At 40.5% G+C, this 20,746-nt stretch overlaps 1 long non-coding RNA gene across 1 annotated transcript in view; it reads left to right on the top strand.

The window, feature by feature from the left end:
- The window catches only part of LOC112133036 (uncharacterized), a 38,497-nt gene extending 34,701 nt beyond the window's left edge, over positions 1 to 3,796 (top strand). The window contains exon 4 of the long non-coding RNA XR_002914698.3: positions 872 to 3,796. This is a non-coding gene — a long non-coding RNA (uncharacterized LOC112133036). The remainder of the gene's footprint in view (positions 1 to 871) is intronic.
- The last annotated feature ends 16,950 nt before the right edge of the window (positions 3,797 to 20,746 follow it).

Below are 20,746 nucleotides of genomic sequence, written 5' to 3'. Positions count from 1 at the left end.
TAGACTGGGTAATTTATAATAAACAGAAATTTATTTCTCACATAGTTCCAGAGGCTAGGAAGTCCAAGATCAAGGTGCTGGGATCTGGTGAGGGCTTTTGTGCTACATCAGCTCATGGCAGAAGGTGAAAAGGCAAGTGAGTACACAAGATAGGGAAAACTGGACCAAATGCATCCTTTTATCAGGAGCCCTGTCCCATGACAACTAACCGGCTCTGGTGATAATGGCATTAATCCGTACACGAGGACAGAGCCCTCACGACCTAATCACCTTTTAAAGGTCCAACCTTTTAACACCATCACAATGACAACTAAATTTAGAATGGGTTTTGAAGGCCACATTCAAACCACAGCACTGGGTTACAGGATGAACACTGGAAAGATGGAGCCATGTTTAGTTCCTTGGTACTTCCAAATATTTAAATAGCTCACAGATTGGGTATTTCTCAAAATTAATATCCTCCTTAAAAATGAATACTCACTCTCACCCTCTGCCAAGTCCTTTTATTATTATAACCCCATTAATTGTCGTAACACTTCTATGAGAAGGGCCAGATAGCCTCCCTTTTAAAAATCAGATATTAAAGTCCCAGAGAAGTTAAGTGAATTGTCAGGATCACACAGAAAACAGCAATGTGTGTGTTGAGGGAGCACTATAGAACTCAGGACTCTTGACAATGAGACCAGTTGACCCAGTTTGGATACCTGTCCTCCCCAAATCTCATGTTGGAATTTGATCCCCAGTGTTGGAGATGGGGCCTGCTGGGAGGTGTTTGGGCCATGGGAGTGGATCCCTCATGACAGGCTGCAGAGACTTGCCACTCTCCCATCAAGATTACAGTCTATTTCTCCACCTCCTTGAATCTCTGTAGGTCCTGTGACAGCTGCACTCAGAATATGGCAGAACTGACTCTCCACCTGTTCCTGGTGTGACCCTTCACTGGCCCATACTTGTCATAACACTTTGGCCTGGCAGCTTCTGTTTCTACCTTTAGAAGCCAGTTGTCAAGTAAGAAGTGCAGGTACACTGAAGCCACCATGCTGCATGAAGCCCAGGTGAAGTCGGGGAGGCCTGGGGGGCAAAGCACTACATGAAAAGAGAAAGTCCAGAAGGCACTGAGGCACCAGCCATATGAGGGAGCCATTTTGAGTGTCCCGCCTGGATGAGCCTTTGGATGACTGCAACCCCGGATGCTATCTGATTGTGATCTTGAGACCCTAGACGAGAATCTCCTGGATGATCCCAGCCAAAGCACAACTTTGTGAGCAGTAATAATACATTTTGGTTTAAATCCATTTGGTTTCGAGGTGGTTTGTTATGCAGCAATACATAATGTGAACACTGGCACAGAATAGGCAGTTGGTAAATATTTATCAAATGAATAATTAATAGATGTGGTTCTTTTCATTCTTTAATTGCTGGAAGCTAAAAGGCCCGCAGTAATTCTTAGTCAGACCCACGATCAGAGTGTCTTTCAGGGTGGAAGTCTGTCCCTGTATCACAACATCCTTACCGTAGGCCTGTGATTTAATCCTTGCAAGACTAAAGCAAGAAGAAGACAACTTCTGCAAGAGTAGGTCTGGGAACTGAGGGTGCAGCATGGGAGATAAGACCAGGGCAGTTGGCAGGTTGTCCCTGGCCTCTTTGCTTATTGTGGCACATGCCATCTTTATTCTTTTAGGTTTTTTTTTTTTTTTTGAGACATAGTTTTGCTCTTGTTGCCCAGGCTGGAGTGCAATGGTGCGATCTTGGCTCACTGCAACCTCCACTTCTGGGTTCAGCTGATTCTCCTGCCTCAGCCTCCCTAGTAGCTGGGATTACAGGCATGTGCCACCACGCCCAGCTAATTTTTTATTTTTAGTAGAGACAGGGTTTCTCCATGTTGGTCAGGCTGGTCTTGAACTCCAGACCTCAGGTGATCTGCCTGTCTCGGCCTCCCAAAGTGCTGGGATTACAGGCATGAGCTACCACCCCCAGCCAACATGCCATCTTTAAATCATCATACACACAGCTGAGTGAGACAGGCAGAAGGCAAGGAAGTCCATGAAATGCAAAAGATAGAGAGGTGAGCAGTGGCTGCGACTGTCTCTGGGCAGCGGAGTTACAACCAATTTAAAATACATCCTTCTTTTTGTTAATTTGTATTTTCTAAACAACCTTCAAAATATGTCTTACTGTTTTACTAAAAATAATAAATAATTTTTTTTTTTTGAGATGGAGTCTTGCTCTGTTGCCCAGGCTGGAGTGCAGTGGTGTGATCTCGGCTCACTGCAACTTCCCCCTCTAGGGTTCAAGCAATTGTCCTGCCTCAGCCTCCCAGGTAGCTGGGATTACAGATGTGTGCCACCATACCCAGCTTATTTTTGTATTTTTAGTAGAGACAAGATTTCACCATGTTGCCCAGGCTGGTCTCAAACTCCTGACCTCAAGTGATTGGCCTGACTTGGCCTCCCAAACTGCTGGGGTTACAGGTGTGAGCCACTGCACCCGGCCAATAAACTTTTATTTAACAGTTTCACTTGTGCTGTGAACTTTGCAGAAGGCCAAAACAACCAAACCAAAATTGTAACAAGACAAAACAACCAAATAGAAACCCAGCCTCCAAAATTACATTCTCTTCCTCCAAAAGATTAAAGCAAGAACTACCATATGATTCGGCAATCTCACTGCTGGGTATATATCCAAAGAAAATGAAATCTGTATGTCCAAGAGATCTTTATACTCCCATGTTCACTGCAGCATTCTTCAAAATAGCCAAGATATAAAATCAACCTGATGTCCATGGATGGATGAATAAATAAAATGTGATGTATATATACACACACTATTCAGTCTTAAAAAAGAAGGAGGCTAGGCATGGTGACTCACACCTGTAATCCCAGCATTTTGACAGGCTGAGGTGGGAGGATCGCTCGAGGCCAGGAGTTCAAGACCAGCCTGGGCAACAGAGTGAGACACTGTTTCTTGAAAAAAAAAATTTTTTTAAGTTAGCCAGGTGCGGTGGTATGCATCTGTAGTCCTAGCTACTTGGGAGGCTGAAGCAGGAAGATCACTTGAGCCCAGAAGCTCAAGGTTACAGTGAGCTATGATCATGCCACTGCATTCCAGCCTGGGCCTCAGAGCAAGACAAGAAAGAAGGAAGGAAGGAAGGAAGGAAGGAAGGAGAGGAAGGAAGGAAGGAAGGAAGGAGAGGAAGGAAGGAAGGAAGGAAAAAGTAGAAGAAGGAAGGAAGGAAGGGAGGGAGGGAAAAGAAAGAAAGTGAAGAAAGAATGAAAGAAAGAAAGAAAGAAAGAAGAAAGAAAGAGTCAGCTGGACGTGGTGGCATGCACCTACAGTCCCAGCTACTCTAGGAGAAGCTGAAGCAGGAGAAGGAAGGAAGGAGAAAGAGAGAAAGAGAGAGAAAGAAAGGAAAGAAAAAAAGATAAAAAAAGAAAGAAGAAAGAAAGATAAAGAAAGAAGAAAGAAAAGAAGAAAGAAAGAAAGAAAGAAAGAGAGAGAGAAAGAAAGGAAGGAAGGAAGGAAGGAAGGAGAGGAAGGAAGGAAGGAAAAAGAAGAAGAAGGAAGGAAGGGAGGGAGGGAAAAGAAAGAAAGTGAAGAAAGAATGAAAGAAAGAAAGAAAGAAAAGAAAGAAAGAGTCAGCTGGACGTGGTGGCATGCACCTACAGTCCAGCTACTCTAGGAGAAGCTGAAGCAGGAGAAGGAAGGAAGGGAGAAAGAGAGAAAGAGAGAGAAAGAAAGGAAAGAAAGATAAAAGAAGAAAGAAAAGAAGAAAGAAAGATGAAAGAAGAAAGAAAAGAAGAAAGAAAGAAAGAGAAAGAAAGAAAGGAAGGAAGGAAGTAAGGAAGGAAGAAAGAAGAGGAGAGGAGAGGAGAGAAGAGAAAGAGAAAAACAGATTCAGTTGGGCATGGTGGTGTGCACCTATAGTCCCAGCTATTCTAGCAGAGGCTGAAGCAGGACAATGCCTCGAGTTTATAAGTTCAAGTCCAGCCCGGGCAACATAGTGAAACCCCATCTCTGAAACAAAATGAAACAGAAAAAAGAAAGGAAGAAATTTTGTCATTTTTGACAATATAGGTGAACCTAGAGGACATTATGCTAAGTGAAATAAGCCAGGTACAGAAAGATACATAGTGCCCGATCTCACATGTGGGCTCTAAAGAAAGTCTGAAACTCACAGAAGCAGAGAGTAAAATGATGGTTAAACCGGAGGAATAAGTTCTAGTGATCTATTGTACAACATGATGACTATAGTTAATAATAATGAATTATATATTTCAAAATTGCTAGAAGAATAGATTTTAAATGTTCTCACTACAAAGAAATGATAAGCATTTGAGGTGATGGATATGTTGATATGCTTGAATTAATCATGCTGCAATGTGTATGTACATATATCATAACATCACATTGTATCCCATAAATGTATAAAATTATTTGTTAATTAAAAATAAAAATAAAAAGTAAATATCATGAAAAATTACATTCTCACCAGCTAATCATTTTTTTTCAGTCTTCAAGGCCATTATTTTAGGAAATAAAGAAATATGCCATCCTAAAGTAGCTTATAAAGGGCAAATGAGAGCGAGCCTTTGGTAGGGTATGGCAAGGGGGTGGCAACTGTCTGGAAGCCAGGTGCAGAGGACTCTCTCATCTTTATTTTTCCATGGAATATTTAGTTCCCTCAGCTTGGTCCCTTAGTGTCCCATCTAGCAGCAACTTGGACTCATCAAACACTCTGATTTATAATTATCCAGCATTAAGTTGCTCTTTGGCAACAATTTTTGGTGATTCTGCTCATTGGTGTGTGATTAATTACACCCTATTAAGAGACCAGTATATGTTCTGTGGGAGTGTAACCTTGTCTAATTTGTGGGGAGCAGTTTTCAGCGCAGCCAGCTCAGGAACAATTTAATACTGAATCACCAGCAAAGAATCATTGCTTCTAAAGCAGGCAGCTCAGAATTTGGAAATCTGATGAGGAAAAAATAAAATAAAACTAGAAAAATTAGTTTGGGAGGGGAACAACTCCACCTCCCCAGTTAGGTTCTCCCAGGGGTCTCCTGAGGATAGATTCACAACTATTTAATGTCATTTGATTCAGCTGACACTTATTGACTCCCGCTTTATGTCAGGAGCTGTTTGGGCTACTGGCTCCACATAACACATGGCATTCATTCATTCATTCATTCATTTAGTAAGAATTTAGTGAGCATCTATTATGTCCCAAGCATGTTCTAGATCTAGATTCTTTTCTTACATCACACCAGGGTAGGAATTTCTGTTTTGTGCATTGATATAACACAGGAATCTAGACCTAGAACAATGCTTGGCACACAATAGATGCCTACTAAATTCTTACACATGCACATACACACACACACACTCCTCCTGATGCTCTTTACCCTCTTCTAGTGGAAAGGAAGAATAACAATAAACCTTATACATAAGCAAATAATCTAGTATATTAGCAGGTGGCAAGTGCTACAGAAAATAAGAAAGACAGGAGGAGATACAGACAGTGACAGAGGGATGAGGGAAGTGAGGAGGCCAGAGCATGCAGGGCCTCTCAGGGTGTTGTAAAACCTTGGGTGCAGCCAGGCGCGGTGGCTCATGCCTGTAATCCCAGCACTTTGGGAGGCCGAGGCGGACGGATCACAAGGTCAGGAGATCGAGACCATCCTGGCTAACACGGTGAAACCCCATCTCTACTGAAAATACAAAAAATTAGCCGGGCATGGTAGCAGGCGCCTGTGGTCCCAGCTACTCAGGAGGCTGAGGCAGGAGAATGGCGTGAACCCGGGAGGTGGAGCTTGCAGTGAGCTGAGATCGCACCACTGCACTCCAGCCTGGGTGACAGAGCGAGTCTCCGTCTCAAAAACAAAACAAAACAAAACAAAACAAAACAAAACAACAACAACAAAAAAACACCTTGGGTGCAACAGTGCATGTAGAATTCATCATAAAAGCACCATTACTGAGCACCTATTGCATGTCTAATACTGTACATAGTTACTTCTTCACCTGCACCATCTCAGCTATTCCTCACAAGGGCCACGTAAGAAAGATTTCCTCCCCTTAACTTCACGGACAGGAAACTGTATTATTTAACACGGTTGTATAACTAGTAAGTGTTTGAGTTGGGACCCAGAGCCAGTCTCTCTGCCCCAAAGCCCACATCTTTCTACTCCATCACATAACCTTGCAAGAAGTGCAATAAAAATGCAATGACCTGGGCAATACTGAGAATAACATGAATACACCTGCAGCTTCAAATCATCGTAACAAGAGCAAACACTTTTCAAGAGCTTTATACATTATACATATCAACTCATCTCATCTTCTCCACAATCCTATGAGGGCCCATCAGGATGTTCCCCATTTTGTAGATGAAGAATCTGAGAGGTCAAGTGACCCGTGTGTCATGCAACTAGTAAATGGTGGATCCAAGCTCTGAGTCAAAGTGGCTGGCTCTGTGTTCATAACTACCGCACTCTGTTGATTCATTCATTTATTCAGCATTATTTGTTGAACACTGTGGCAGGAAGGATAATTGCCGCCTCAAAGTGTTCATATTTTAATCCTGGAACCTGTGAATATGCTATTTTACATGACAAAAGGGACTTTGCAGGTGTGATTATGTTAAGAACCTTGAAATGGATATCTGGGAGTATCCCAGCTGGCTCAGTCTTTAAAAGCAAGTCCTTAAAAGTGAGAAACCTTCCTGACTGTGGTCAGAGGGAATTGTAACTGTAGAAGAAGGGTCAGAGCAATGCATTGTGAGAAGGACTTGACCCCCCTGCCCTGATCAGTTGCTGACTTTGAAAATGGAGGATGGACATGAGCTAAGAGGCAAGAAAATGGATTCTCCCCTAGAGCCTCCAAAGGAAACCAGTCCTGCTGACACTCTGATATTAGCCCAGTGAGATCATGTGGGACTTCTGCCTTACAGAACTGTAAGATGATATATTTATGTTGTTTTAAGCCATTTAGCTTATGTAATTTGGTAGCACAGCCATAGAAAATAAACATGACCACCTACTATGTGCCAGCACTATTGTAGTCACAGAGGATATGGGAGTGAAGAAAATACAGCAGAGTAACTCATGGTGCCTATGACAGCAAAACACTGGGAAAAACTGTGGAGAGAAGCAGCATGAAGGCACCGTGGCCTAGGAAACGCCTTCCTTTCTCTCCATACCCTATGGGTGGAGGCAGCAATCCTGTGCTACTGGAGAGGAGAAGGCTGTACCTTCTGTCCAGAGCTTTACTCAATTAAGTACAGTCTGCCTTCTGTGTCCTTGAATTCAGCATCTGGAGATTCAATCAACTGCAGATACGAAATCTCTGAGGAAAAAAATGGAAAATAACAATAAAACAATACAAATAATACAAAAAAATATAGTGTAACAGCTATTTACATAGTGTTTACATTGTATTAAGTATTACAAGTAATTTAGAGATGATTTAAAGTATACAGGAAGATGTGCATGTGTTATATGCAAATACTATGCTATTTTATATAAGGAACTTGAGCATCTGCAGATTTTGATATCCTTGAGGGTCCTGCAACCAATCCCCTTCAGATACTGAGGGATTATTATATTTGCTTTTCAGGCTTTAAGCAGTCTTGAATTTGAATCTGAGCTCCTCACTTCTTGGCTTAAGCATGTCTATGAATCTTCTGAGAACATCTCATCTGCAAAATGGGGGTATTGATACACACTTTACAACTACATATGTATGTTGTATTAAGTATCTGTTCTCATACTGCTATAAAAAGAGACTGGGTAAGTTATAAAGAAAAGAGATTTAATTGGCTCACCATTCTGCAGGCTGTACAGGCAGCATGATGCTGGTATCTACTTGGCTTCTGAGGAGGCCTCAGGGAACTTACAAACATGGCAGAAGGCAAAGGGGAAGCAGGCATGTCTTATATGGCCAGAGCAGGAGGAAGAGAGAGAGAGGGCAGAGGTGCTGCACGCTTTTAAATAACCAGATCTTAACAGAACTCACTCACTATTATGAGAACAGCACCAGGAGATAGTGCTAAACCATTCCTGAAGGACCACCCCTTAGTCCAATCACCTCCCACAAGGCTCCACCTCCAACACTGGGGATTACATTTGGACATGAGAGATTTGGTGGAGACACAGATCCAAACCATATCATATGTATATAGAGTTTTATTTAAAAAAATCTGTGTCTATAGCTATAATTTAAATGACACTTGTGAGGTTGCTGTATCAACCTGCTATACCTGGTTTTAGATTTCACGCTACAGTAAAGAGTTAAAAAAAAATCATCTTATTTAAGGACCACACAACAAATCAGAGTAATATACATGTCAATCTCTTACCTTTGGGGGTAAAATTATGGGACATTTCCATTTTCTACTTTTTATATTCTGTTAATTAAAATAAAAAATCTTTAATATTTTTGTAAGCAGGAAAAAATAAAGACAAAAAGAAAATGATAGTAAAGACCTGAATTACATACCTGTCAGGCTTCTTGGGAGCATTAAATAAGCTCTTGGTGCTTGAGAAAGAGCATCAAGGGAGGACGTGGGAAGAGATGCAGCACTTGAGCCGTAAAGTTCAATGCTAATCAATATTGTGGACATGAACCTGAGATCCTGCAGGATTCTGAAGCAGAGTCTGTTCAGGGTTGGATACTTTCTGGACTAGTATATTTAATTTTATTCTAATTATTTGGAGGATGGCAAATTCTTTGTAGATAGAATCAGAGTTTTATTTCTCTTGAATCCCTGACAGCTCCTAGGGTAATGCCTAACTACATCATAGTTGCTGAATAAATACTTTTTAACTAATTGATGAATTTATGTTTCATGTACATTACGTATAGTAACTTATTCTTGAGTGAACTAGAATACTCCATATGGGAAGTGGACTAGAATGTACTATATTGTACCCTGGTGTTAAAGAACAAGTGCCACTTGGGGCTCATAAAGAACTATTTGGAAAAATTCATTACATCTAAAGATAAACTTGGTAGGAACACTGCAAATAACTTATGAGGCTGTCAATACCTTGATTCCAAACCAGAAATAGCAGACAGTTTGAGAAAAGAAAATTATAGATCAATTCTATTCATGAATATAGACATGAAAATTTTTAACAAAATATTGGTTAACTTAATCCAGCAATTTATAAAAAAGAATAATAAAACAGCTGTTTGAGAATACTGGTTTAATGTTTAAAAATCAAATCATGTGTTACATTGTACTGTCTAAAGAAGAAAAACCACATGATCATATCAATCGATGTAAAAAAAGCACTTGACAAAATTCAACATCCACTCATAAAAACATTCAGAAAACTAGGAATAGAAACCAATCCAAATTTTGATATCTAATTTTACTAGTTTTAATTATAAACACTCAGCAAACTAGAAAGAGAAGGAAACTTCCTCACTCTGATAAAGGATATCTACAAAAACCTATAACTGGCATCATACTTAATGTACTTAATGGTGAAAGACAGAATGCTTTCCCTTCAGGATTGGGAACAAGATAAGTTTTTCCATTCTCAATGTTCTTGTTCATCATCATATTGAAAGGTTCTAGCCAGTGCAACAAGGTAAGAAAAAAAATAGGCATATAGATTGGAAAGGAAAAAAAAAAAGTGTTTGCAGATGACCTGATTGTTTACATAGAAAGTTCAAGGAATCTGTGGGTTGCTGGCAAGATGGCCAAATAGGAACAGATCTAGTCTGCAGCTCCCAGTGAGATGAATGCAGAAGGCAAGTGATTTCTGCATTTCCAACTGAGGTACACTGTTCATCTCAATGGGACTGGTTAGGCAGTGGGTGCATCCCACAGAGGGCAAGCAGAAGCAGGGTGGGGTGTCACCTCACCTGGGAACTGCAAGGAGTGGGGGAGCCTCCCTTTCCCAGCCAAGGGAGGCCATGAGGGACTGTGCTGTCCGGCCCAGATACTATGCTTCTCCCACATTTTTTGCAATCCACAGACGAGGAGATTCCCTTGTGTGCCTATACCACCAGGGCCCTGGGTTTCAACCACAAAACTGGGCAGCCGTTTGGTCACACATCGAGCTAGCTGAAGGAGGTTATTTTTTTTTCTTATTTTTTTTTTTTAACCTCAGTGGTGCCTGGAACCCCAGCAAAACAGAACTGTTCACTCCCCTAGAAAGGGGGCTGAAGCTAGGGAACCAAGTGGTCTCACTCAGCAGGTCCCACTCCCACAGAGCCCAGCAAGCTAAAAACCACAGGCTTGAAATTCTCAGTGCCAGCACAGCAGTCTGAAGTCAACCTGGGACCATCAAGCTTGGTCGGGGGAGGGGCCTCTGCCATTACTGAGGCTTGAGTAGGTGGTTTTCCCTTGACCATGCTCAAAAGGCCTGGAAGTTCAGACTGGGAAGAATTTAACACAGCGTGGCAAAGCGGCTGTGGCCAGACTGCTGTTCTAGATCCCTCTTCACTGGGCAGGGCATCTCTGAAAGAAAGGCAGCAGCCCCAGTCAGGGGGCTTATAGATGAAACTTATAGATAAAACTCCTGTCTCACTGGGACAGAGCACCTGGGGGAAGGAGAAGCTGTGGGCATAACTTCAGTGGACTTAAACATACCTGCCTGCCAGCTCTGAAGAGAGCAGTAAATCCTGACAAGGAGGGTTCTCCCAGCACAATGCTCAAGCTCTGCTAAGGGATAGACTGCCTCCTCAGGTGGGTCCTTGACCTCCGTTCCTCCTGACTGGGAGAGACTTCCCAACAGGAGTTGACAGACACCTCATACAGGAGAGCTCTAGTTGGCATCAGGCCAGTGCCCCTGCAGGATGAAGCTTCCAGAGGAAGGAGCAGGCAGCAATCTTTGCTGTTCCGCAGCCTCCAGTGGTGATACACAGGCAAACAGAGTCCGGAGTGGACCTCCAGCAAACTGTGGCAGACCTGCAGAAGAGGGGCCTGACTGCTAGAAGAAAAACAAAGAAACAGAAAGCAATAATATAAACATCAACAAAAGGAACCCCCACAGAGAAACTCCATCCAAAGGTCATCAATCTCAAAGATCAAAGGTAGATAAATCCACAAAGATGAGGAAAAACCAGCACAAAAAGACTGAAAATTCCGAAAACCAGAATGCCTCTTCTCCAAATGATCACAACCCCTCTCCAGCAAGGGCACAAAACTGGAGAGAGAATGAGTTTGACAAGTTGACAGAAGCAGGCTTCAGAAGGTGGGTAATAACAAACTCCTCTGAGATAAAGGAGCATGTTCTAACCCAATGCAAGGAAGCTAAGAACCTTGACAAAAGGTTAGACGAACTGCTAACTAGAATAACCAGTTTAGAGAAGAACATAAATGACCTGATGGAGATGAAAAACACAGCACAAGAACTTTGTGAAACATACACAAGTATCAACAGCTGAATCGATCAAGTGAAAGAAAGGATATCAGAGATCATAGATCAACTTACTAAAATGAGTCATGAAGACAAGATTAGAGAAAGCAGACTGAAAAGGAATGAACAAAGCCTCCAAGAAATATAAGACTATGTGAAAAGACCACACTATGATGGATTGGGGTCCCTGAAAGTGATGGGGAGAATGGAATCAAGTTGGAAAACACTCTGCAGGATATTATCCAGGAGAACTTCCCCAACCTAGCAAGACAGGCCAACATTAAAATTCAGGATATACAGAGAAAACCACTAAGTTACTGCTCTAGAAGAGCAACCCCAAGACACATAATTGTCAGATTCTCCAAGGTTGAAACGAAGGAAAAAATGTTAAGGGCAGCCAGAGAGAAATGTCAGGTTACCTATAGAAGGAAGCCCATCACACTAATGGTGAATCTCTCTGCAGAAACCCTACAAGCCAGAAGAGAGTAGGGGCCAATATTCAACATTCTTAAAGAAAAGAATTTTCAACCAGAACTTCATATCCAGCCAAACTAAGTTTCATAAGTGAAGGAGAAATAAAACCCTTTACAGACAAGCAAATGCTGAGGGATTTTTTCACCACCAGGCCTGCCTTACAAGAGTTCCTGAAGGAAACAGTAAATATGGAAAAGAAAAACTGGTACCAGCCGCTGCAAAAACACACCAAAATATAAAGGCCAACGACACCATGAAGAAACTACATCAACTAATGTGCAAAATAACCAGCTAGCATCATGATGATGACAGGATCAAATTCACACATAGCAATATTAACCTTAAATGTAAATGGGCTAAATGCTCCAATTAAAAGACACAGACTGGCAGATTGGATGAAGAGTTAAGACCCATCAGTGTGCTGTGTTCAGGAGACCCATTTCATGTGCAAAGACACACATAAGCTCAAAATAAAGGGATGGAGGAATATTTACCAAGCAAATGGAAAGAAAAGAAAAAAAGCAGAGGTTGCAATCCTAGTCTCTGATAAAACAGACTTTAAACCAACAAAGATCAAAAAAGACAAAGAAGAGCATTACATAATGGTGAATGGATCAATACAACAAGAAGAGCTAACTATCCTAAATATATATGCAACCAATATAGGAGCACCCAGATTCATAAAGCAAGTTCCCAGAGACCTACAAAGAGACTTAGACTCCCACACAATAATAGTGGGAGACTTTGACACCCACTGTCAATATTAGACAGATTAACAAGACAGAAAATTAACAAGGATATTCAGGACTTGAACTCAGCCCTGGACCAAGTGGACCTAATACATATCTACAGAACACTCCACCCCAAATCAACAGAATATACATTATTTTCAGCACCACATAGCACTTATTCTAAAAATTGACTACATAATTGGAAGTAAAACACTCCTCAGCAAATGCAAAAGAATGGAAATAATAACAAACAGCCTCTCCAACTACAGTACAATCAAATTAAAACTCACGATTAAGAAACTCACTCAAAACCACACAACTACATGGAAACTGAACAACCTGCTCCTGAATGACTATGGGTAAATAAAGAAATGAAGGCAGAAATAAAGATGTTCTTTGAAACCAATGAGAACAAAGACACAACATACCAGAATTTCTGGGACACAGCTAAAGCAGTGTTTAGAAGGAAATTTATAGCATTAAATGCCCACATCAGAAATGGGAAAGATCTAAAATTGACACCTTAACATCACAATTAAAAAAACTAGGGAAGCAAGAGCAAACAAGTTCAAAACCTAGCAGAAGACAAGAAATAACTAAGATCAGAGCAGAACTGAAAGAGATAGAGACATGAAAAACCTTTCAAAAAATCAATAAATCCAGGAGCTGGTTTTTTGAAAAGATTAACAAAACAGATAGACAGCTAGCCAGACTAATAAAGAAGAAAAGAGAGAAGAATCAAATACACCCAATAAAAAATGATAAAGAGGATAGCACCACTGATCCCACAGAAATACAAACTACCATCAGAGAACACTATAAACACCTTTATGCAAATATACTAGAAAATCTAGAAGAAATGGATAATTCCTGGGCACATACACCCTTCCAAGACTAAACCAGGAAAAAGTTGAATCCCTGAATAGACCAATAACAACTTTGGAAATTGAGACAGTAATTAATAGCCTACCAACCAAAAAAAAAAAAAAGCCCAGGACCAGACAGATTCACAGCTGAATTCTACTAGAGGTACACAGAGGAGCTGCGACCATTCCTTCTGAAACTATTACCAACAATAAAAAAAGAGGGATTCTAACTCATTTTATGAGGCTAGCATCATCCTGATTTCCAAACCTGGCAGAGACACAACAAAAAAAGAAAATTTCAGGCCAATATCACTAATGAACATCCATGCGAAAATCCTCAATAAAATACTAGTAAACTGAATCCAGCAGCACATCAAAAAGCTTATCCACCACGATCAAGTCAGCTTTATCCCTGGGATGCAAGGCTGGTTCAACATACACAAATGAATAAACTTAATCCATCACATAAACAAAACTAATGACAAAAATCACATGATTATCTCAATAGATGCAGAAAAGGCCTTCAATAAAATTCAACATTCCTTCATGCTAAAAAGACTCAATAAACTAGGTATTGATGGAACATATGTCAAAATAATAAGAGCTGTTTATGACAAACCCATAGCCAATATCATACTGAATGGGCAAAAGCTGGAAGCATTCCCTTTGAAAACCAGCACAAGACAAGGATGTCCTCTCTCACCACTCCTATTCAACATAGTATTGAAAGTTCTGGCCTGAGCAATCAGGCAAGAGAAGGAAATAAAGCGTATTCAAATAGGAAGAGAGGAAGTCAAATTGCCTCTCTTTGCAGATGACATGATTATATATTTAGAAAACCCATTCTCTCAGCCCCAAAACTCTTTAAGCTGATAAACAACTTCAGCAAAGTATCAGGATACAAAATCAATGTGCAAAAATCAAAAGCATTCCTATACACCAATAACAGACAAGCAGAGAACCAAATTATGAGAGAACTCCCATTCATAATTGCTACAAAGAAAATAAAATACCTAAGAACACAACTTACAAGGGACTTGAAGGACCTCTTCAAGGAGAACTAAAAACCACTGCTCAAGGAAATAAGAGAGGAAACAAACAAATGGAAAAACATTCCATGCTCATGGATAGGAAAAATCAATATGATGAAAATGGCCATACTGCCTAAAGTAATTTATTGATTCAATGTTATTCCCATCAAGCTACTATTGACTTTCTTCACAGAATAAGAAAAAATTACTTTAAATTTCATATGGAACCAAAAAAGAGCCCATATAGCCAAGTCAATCCTAATCAAAAAGAACAAAGCTGGAGGCATCATGCTACCTGACTTCTAACTATACTACAAGGCTACAGTAACCAAAACAGCATAGTACTATTACCAAAACAGAGATATAGACCAATGGAACAGAACAGAGGCCTCAGAAATAACACCACACATCTACAACCATCTGATCTTCGACAAACGTGACAAAAACAAGCAATGGGGAAAGGATTCCCTATTTAATAAATGGTACTGGGAAAACTGACTAGCCATATGCAGAAAACTGAAACTGGACCCCTTCCTTACACCTTATACAAAAATTAACTCAAGATGAATTAAAGACTTAAATGTAAAACCTAAAACTATAAAAACCCTAAAAGAAAACCTAGGCAATACCATTGAGGACATAGGCATGAGCAAAGACTTCATGACTAAAACACCAAAAGCAATTGCAACAAAAGCCAAAATTGACAAATGGGATCTAATTAAACTAAAGAGCTTCTGCACAGCAAAAGCAACTGTCATCAGAGTGAACAGGCAACGTACAGAATAGGAGAAAATTTGTGCAATCTACGCATCTGACAAAGGGCTAATATCTAGAATCTACAAAGAACTTAAACAAATTTACAAGAAAAAAACAACTGCATCAAAAAGTGAGCAAAGGATATGAACAGACACTACTCAAAAGAAGACATTTGTGTGGCCAACAAACATATTTAAAAAAGCTTGTCATTATCAATTGTCATTAGAGAAATGCAAATCAAAACCACAATGAGATACCATCTCAGGTCAGTTGCAATGGCAATCATTAAGAAGTCTGGAAACAACAGATGCTGGTGAGGATGCGGAGAAATAGGAAGACTTTTACATTGTTGGTGGGAGTGTATATTAGTTCATTCATTGTGGAAGACAGTGTGGTGATTCCTCAGGGATATAGAACCAGAAATACCATTTGACCCAGCAATCCCATTACTAGGTATATACCCAAAGGGTTATAAATCACTCTACTATAAAGACACATGCACACACATGTTTACTGAAGCACTATTTTCAACAGCAAAGACTTGTAACCAACCCAAATGTCTATCAATGATAGACTGGATAAAGAAAATGTGGCACATATACACCATGATACTATGCAGCCATAAAAAAGGATGAGTTCATGTCTTTTAAAGGGACATGGATGAAGCTGGAAACCATCATCCTCAGCAAACTAACACAGGAACGGAAAACCAAACACTGCATGTTCTTACTCATAAGTGGGAGCTGAACAATGAGAACACATGGACATAGGGAGGGGAACATCACACACTGGGGCCTATCTGGGGGTGGGGGTAAAGGGAAGGGCAAGCATTAGGGCAAATACCTAATGCATGCAGAGCTTAAAACCTAGATGATGGGTTGATAGGTGCAGCAAACCACCATGGCACACATAAGCCTATGTAACAAACCTGCACATTAAGCACATGTATCCCAGAACTTAAAGTAATATTAAAAAAAAAAAAAGAAAGTTCAAAGATTCTGATAACAACAACAACAAAATCCAAGAACTAATAAGTGAGTTTGGCAAGTTTGCAGGATGCAAAATAAACACACAAAAGTCAACTCTATTTCTTTATATTAGCAATGAACAATTGGAAATCAAAACTTTAAAAAAATACCATTGACAATAGTTACTCCCAAAATAAAACACTTAGGTATAAATCTAACATCATGAGACATGTATGATGATCACTACAAAACACAGATGAAAAATAAATCAAAGAAGACCTAAATAAATGGAGAGACATATGCTCATGGATTGGAAGACTCAACATAGTAAAGATGTCAATTGTCTCCAATTGATGTACAGATTTAATGTCATTTCAATCAAAATTGTAACAGAATTATTAAAAAGATAGAGACAAGCTGATGCTAAATTTTATATGGGGAGGCAAAAAAGTAAGATAACCAAAACAATTCTGACAAAGAAGAAAAAGTTTAGAGAAATCATACTATCCAATTTTAATACTTACTCCAAAGCTATAGTCATCAAAGCAGTGAAGCAATTGTGAGTACTAGCAAAGAGAGGCACATAGCTCAATAGAAAAGAAATGAGAGTTTAGAATTAGACCCACACAAATATATCTGATTTTTCACAAAGGCAATTCGAAGGAGAAAGAATAGCCTTTCAACAAATGCAGTTTGGACAAGTGAACATCTATATGAAGAAAAAGAAAGAAAGAAAGAAAGAAAAGAAAGAGAGAGAAAGAGAGAGAGAGAAAGGAAAGAAAGGAGAGAGAAAGAAAAAAGAAAGAAAAAGAAAATAACTTTAACCTAACCCTCAGAGCTTACATAAAAATTAAAAAGAATCATAAATCTAAATGTAAAACTTAAAACTATAACGTTAGCCTTCAGTGGAATGGATCTAAAAAGTTAGATCCTTTCAGTCCATTACATTTTAAAGAAAAGAAATTAAATTACCTGGGCGTGGTGGCATGCACCTGTAATCCCAGCTACTTGGGAGGCTGAGGCTGGAGAATTGCTTGAACCCAGGAGGCAGAGCTGAGATCGCGCCACTGCACTCCAGCATGTGCAACAGAGCGAGACTCCATCTCAAAAAAAAAAAAAAAAAAAAAAAAGAAAATTTAGCAAAAAGGCAATCTCCCCTTTAATTTAGAGGAACAATCAGGAGTAAAAAGGAAAGAAACAGAAACATACTGGGAAAAAAAAATGGTGAATCACATGGAGAAACGTGGCCTGGGAGATCTACTTGGGAACACGAATTCCCAGAAATAGCAGTGTCTTGACAGCCTTTGAACTCATTTATTCATTCACCAAATATTTACTGAGCCCCTTCTATATCTGAGATGCTAAGTACACAACAGTAAACAAAAAAGAACCCATCTTGTTCCATACCCATGGATATTACACTGAAGCAAGGGAAATAGGCTTTAGACAAATACTAATAAGTACATAATAACAACCTGTGAAAAGTGCTATGAGAGAAACAACAGCGTAAAAAAGTAACTGGGTGAGGTGATGGATGTGTTAGTTTGCTTCACTGTAGTCATCATTTCACTTTGTGTATGTATATAAAATTATCATGTATACCTTAAATACATACAATACAAACTTTTTAAAAAGAGAACAGGAAAGAGGAGAAAAGAGGAAATAATAGATTATCATCCTAGGAAAGACCAAAAGGGAGGCCTGCTTTAAGTTGGGATGGAGATCAAGGAAGGTGTTCCTGAGGAGGGGTCAGAGCAGATGAGCAGGAACAAGCCAGAGCAAGACTGATGGGGAGAGGGCTTTAGGCAGGGGTGGGCTTCACATCAGACCTCAGCTGGAAAAGTGCTGAGGGAATATGAGAAATGGAAATATGAGAGACGAATGGGATGAGGAGTGTGTGGATGGGGAGGGGTGGCATGAGATGGGGCTACAAGAAGACACCCAAGGGCTTTTATGCAAGGGAGTGACATGATTCAATGCAAGCTGTCAAAGATTTGCATTGTCAATGTATGAAAAGGGGCCTCGTGAGAAAGTAAGGTAAGTGGTTGGAAAGTCTTGACAGAGGTCTACGGTGGCCTTATTGGTGACATGTCAGTGAAGATGAGAAAAGTGAACAGATTTGAGAGGTGTTTTGAAAGTATTAGTTTGAGGATGGGGAGCAGTGGCTCACACCTGTAATACCAGCACTTTGGGAGGCTGAGGTGGGCAGATCACGTGAGACCAAGAGTTCGAGACAAGCCTGGCCAACATGATGAAACCTCATCTCTACTAAACATATAAAAAAAAATTAGCTGGATGTGGTGGCAGGCACCTGTAATCCCAGCTACCCAGCTACTTGGGAGGCTGAGGCAGGAGGATCACTTGAACCAGGGAGGCAGAGGTTGCAGTGAGCTGAGATCATACCATTGCACTCCAGCCTGGGTAACAGAGTGAGATTCTATCTCAAAAAAAGGAAAAATAAAGTGTTAGTTTGAACACTGTAAAATTGTCCATATTTGGCCTTTTTTTTTTTTTTTTTGAGATGGAGTCTCTCTCTGTCACCCAGGCTGGAGTGTAGTGGCGCTATCTTGGCTCACTGCAACCTCCACCTCCTGGGTTCAAGCGATTCTCCTGCTTCAACCTCCCTAATAGCTGGAATTACAGGCGCGTGACACCACACCCAGATAATTTTTGTATTTTTAGTAGAGACGGGGTTTTGCCATGTTGGCCAGGCTGGTCTCGAGCTCCTGACCCACCTCAGCTTCCCAAAGTGCTGGGATTACAGGTATGAGCCACCATGCCCAGCTGGCTTTTTTTTTTTTTTTTTTCCTACAAAGATGGGAATTTCATATGATTTGGTCTAACATTTGGCAGGACTGGTGAAGGAGTTGCAGGGAGGTGTTAGGAATAAGAATGACCCCCATGTTTCTGGCCTTAGCAGCAGAGCATATGGAAGTTTATTGAGATGGGGAAGACTGGGGGAGGGACAGGTGCTGGGGTGTGGGGGTTGGTAGAAGAAGCTCAGTTGACAGATGTGAGGTTTGTGATATCTGTGTGATGTCCAAGTAGAGATGTCCATAAGCCAGTTGTTACAGGATTTGGGAGCTCAGCGGAGAGTTCTAGCTAAGACACACATTTAGGAATTTTAGCATATTAGATGATACTGAAATATGTGGGAATGGATACACGCATCTAGAAGAAAGTTTAAAATGAGGAGAGAAGAGGGCCCAGCAAGCTCCAATATCTGGAGACTGGGTATAGGAGGAGGAGCAGCAAGAAACTGGAGAATGAGTCAGAGCTGTAGGAGGAAAACCAGGAGAGTGCAGCCTGTGAAGGCCAAAAGAAGAGCAGGAGTCAACAAAAAAGAGAGAACGGTAGATTATGTTGGATGCTCCTGAGGGGTCTAGCAAGAGGAGACATCGATTATTTGTTGTTTAAACTCCAGGTTAAGGCTAGGCATGGTGGCTCACACCTGTAATCCCAGCACTTCGGGAGGCTGAGGCAAGTGGATCGCTTGAGCTCAGGAGTTTGAGACCTGCCTGGGCAACATGTTGAAACCCCATCACTACAAAAAATACAAAAATTAGTTGGGTGTGGTTGCACACACCTCTAGACCCAGCTACTCGGGAGGCTGAAGTGGGAGGAATTGTTTGAGTGTAGGAGGTGGAGGTTGCAGTGAGCCAAGATTGCGCCACTGGATTCTAGCCTGGGCAACAGAGCAAGACTATGTCTCAAAATAAATAAATAAATAAATAAATAAATAAATAAAATAAAATAGAATAAAATCCAAAGTGAGAAAATATACCTCCTACTCTATAAAACAACACAGATTTGGTAACATCACAGAAAAGAAACCCTACTATTGCTGTGAATGGATATGACAGTATAAACACATACATTGTGTTTGCTCTGTGCCAGGCACTGCTCTGAGTATTTCTTATATATCCACTCATTTAATCCTCACCACTCCCAGTTTACAAACAGGACAAAGGTAAATAACTTGTCCCATGTCAAAGGGCTAAATGTAATGGAGCTGGAATTAAATCCAGGCATTCTAGCTCTGGGGTTAGTGCTATTAACTATTATACTCTCATGAATGATTGACAGATTCCTTAACAAATTTGAAAGCTGTCATTTGAAATACAGAATGTCACTGCTGATGCATTCAGATAGCTGCCAAAGGTGAAACAGTTTTCAGTTTAGAATTTTAGTGGATTTGCTATAAGGACGTGTTTGTGTGTGTGTCCACGTGTTTTAACTTCTCTAATCCTGGGCAGACCTATTGCCATATGTGGTAGATTGTTTCAGAGATGCTTACAACAGTCTCTCCCATCCAGCATGCCCTTAGCCTCTCCTCCATCAAGAGGAAGGGCCTATTCCTTTCCCCTTAAATCTGGGCTGCCCTTTGTGACTTGCATCAGCTGATTAAAACAGGGTGGAAATGATGTTCTTGGACCGTCAAGGCCTGGCCTCAAGAAGCTTTTAGTTAGTTTTTTTGTTTGTTTGTTTTTTGTTTTTTGTTTGAGACAGAGTCTCGCTCTGTTGCCCAGGCTGGAGTGCAGTGGCGCG

This window comes from Pongo abelii, chromosome 3 (genome assembly GCF_028885655.2).
Source record: "Pongo abelii isolate AG06213 chromosome 3, NHGRI_mPonAbe1-v2.0_pri, whole genome shotgun sequence".
Classification (NCBI taxonomy): Eukaryota; Metazoa; Chordata; class Mammalia; order Primates; family Hominidae; genus Pongo; species Pongo abelii.
The sequence above is the reverse complement of the archived record's forward strand: the minus strand, read 5'-3'. Positions and strand labels throughout refer to the sequence as shown.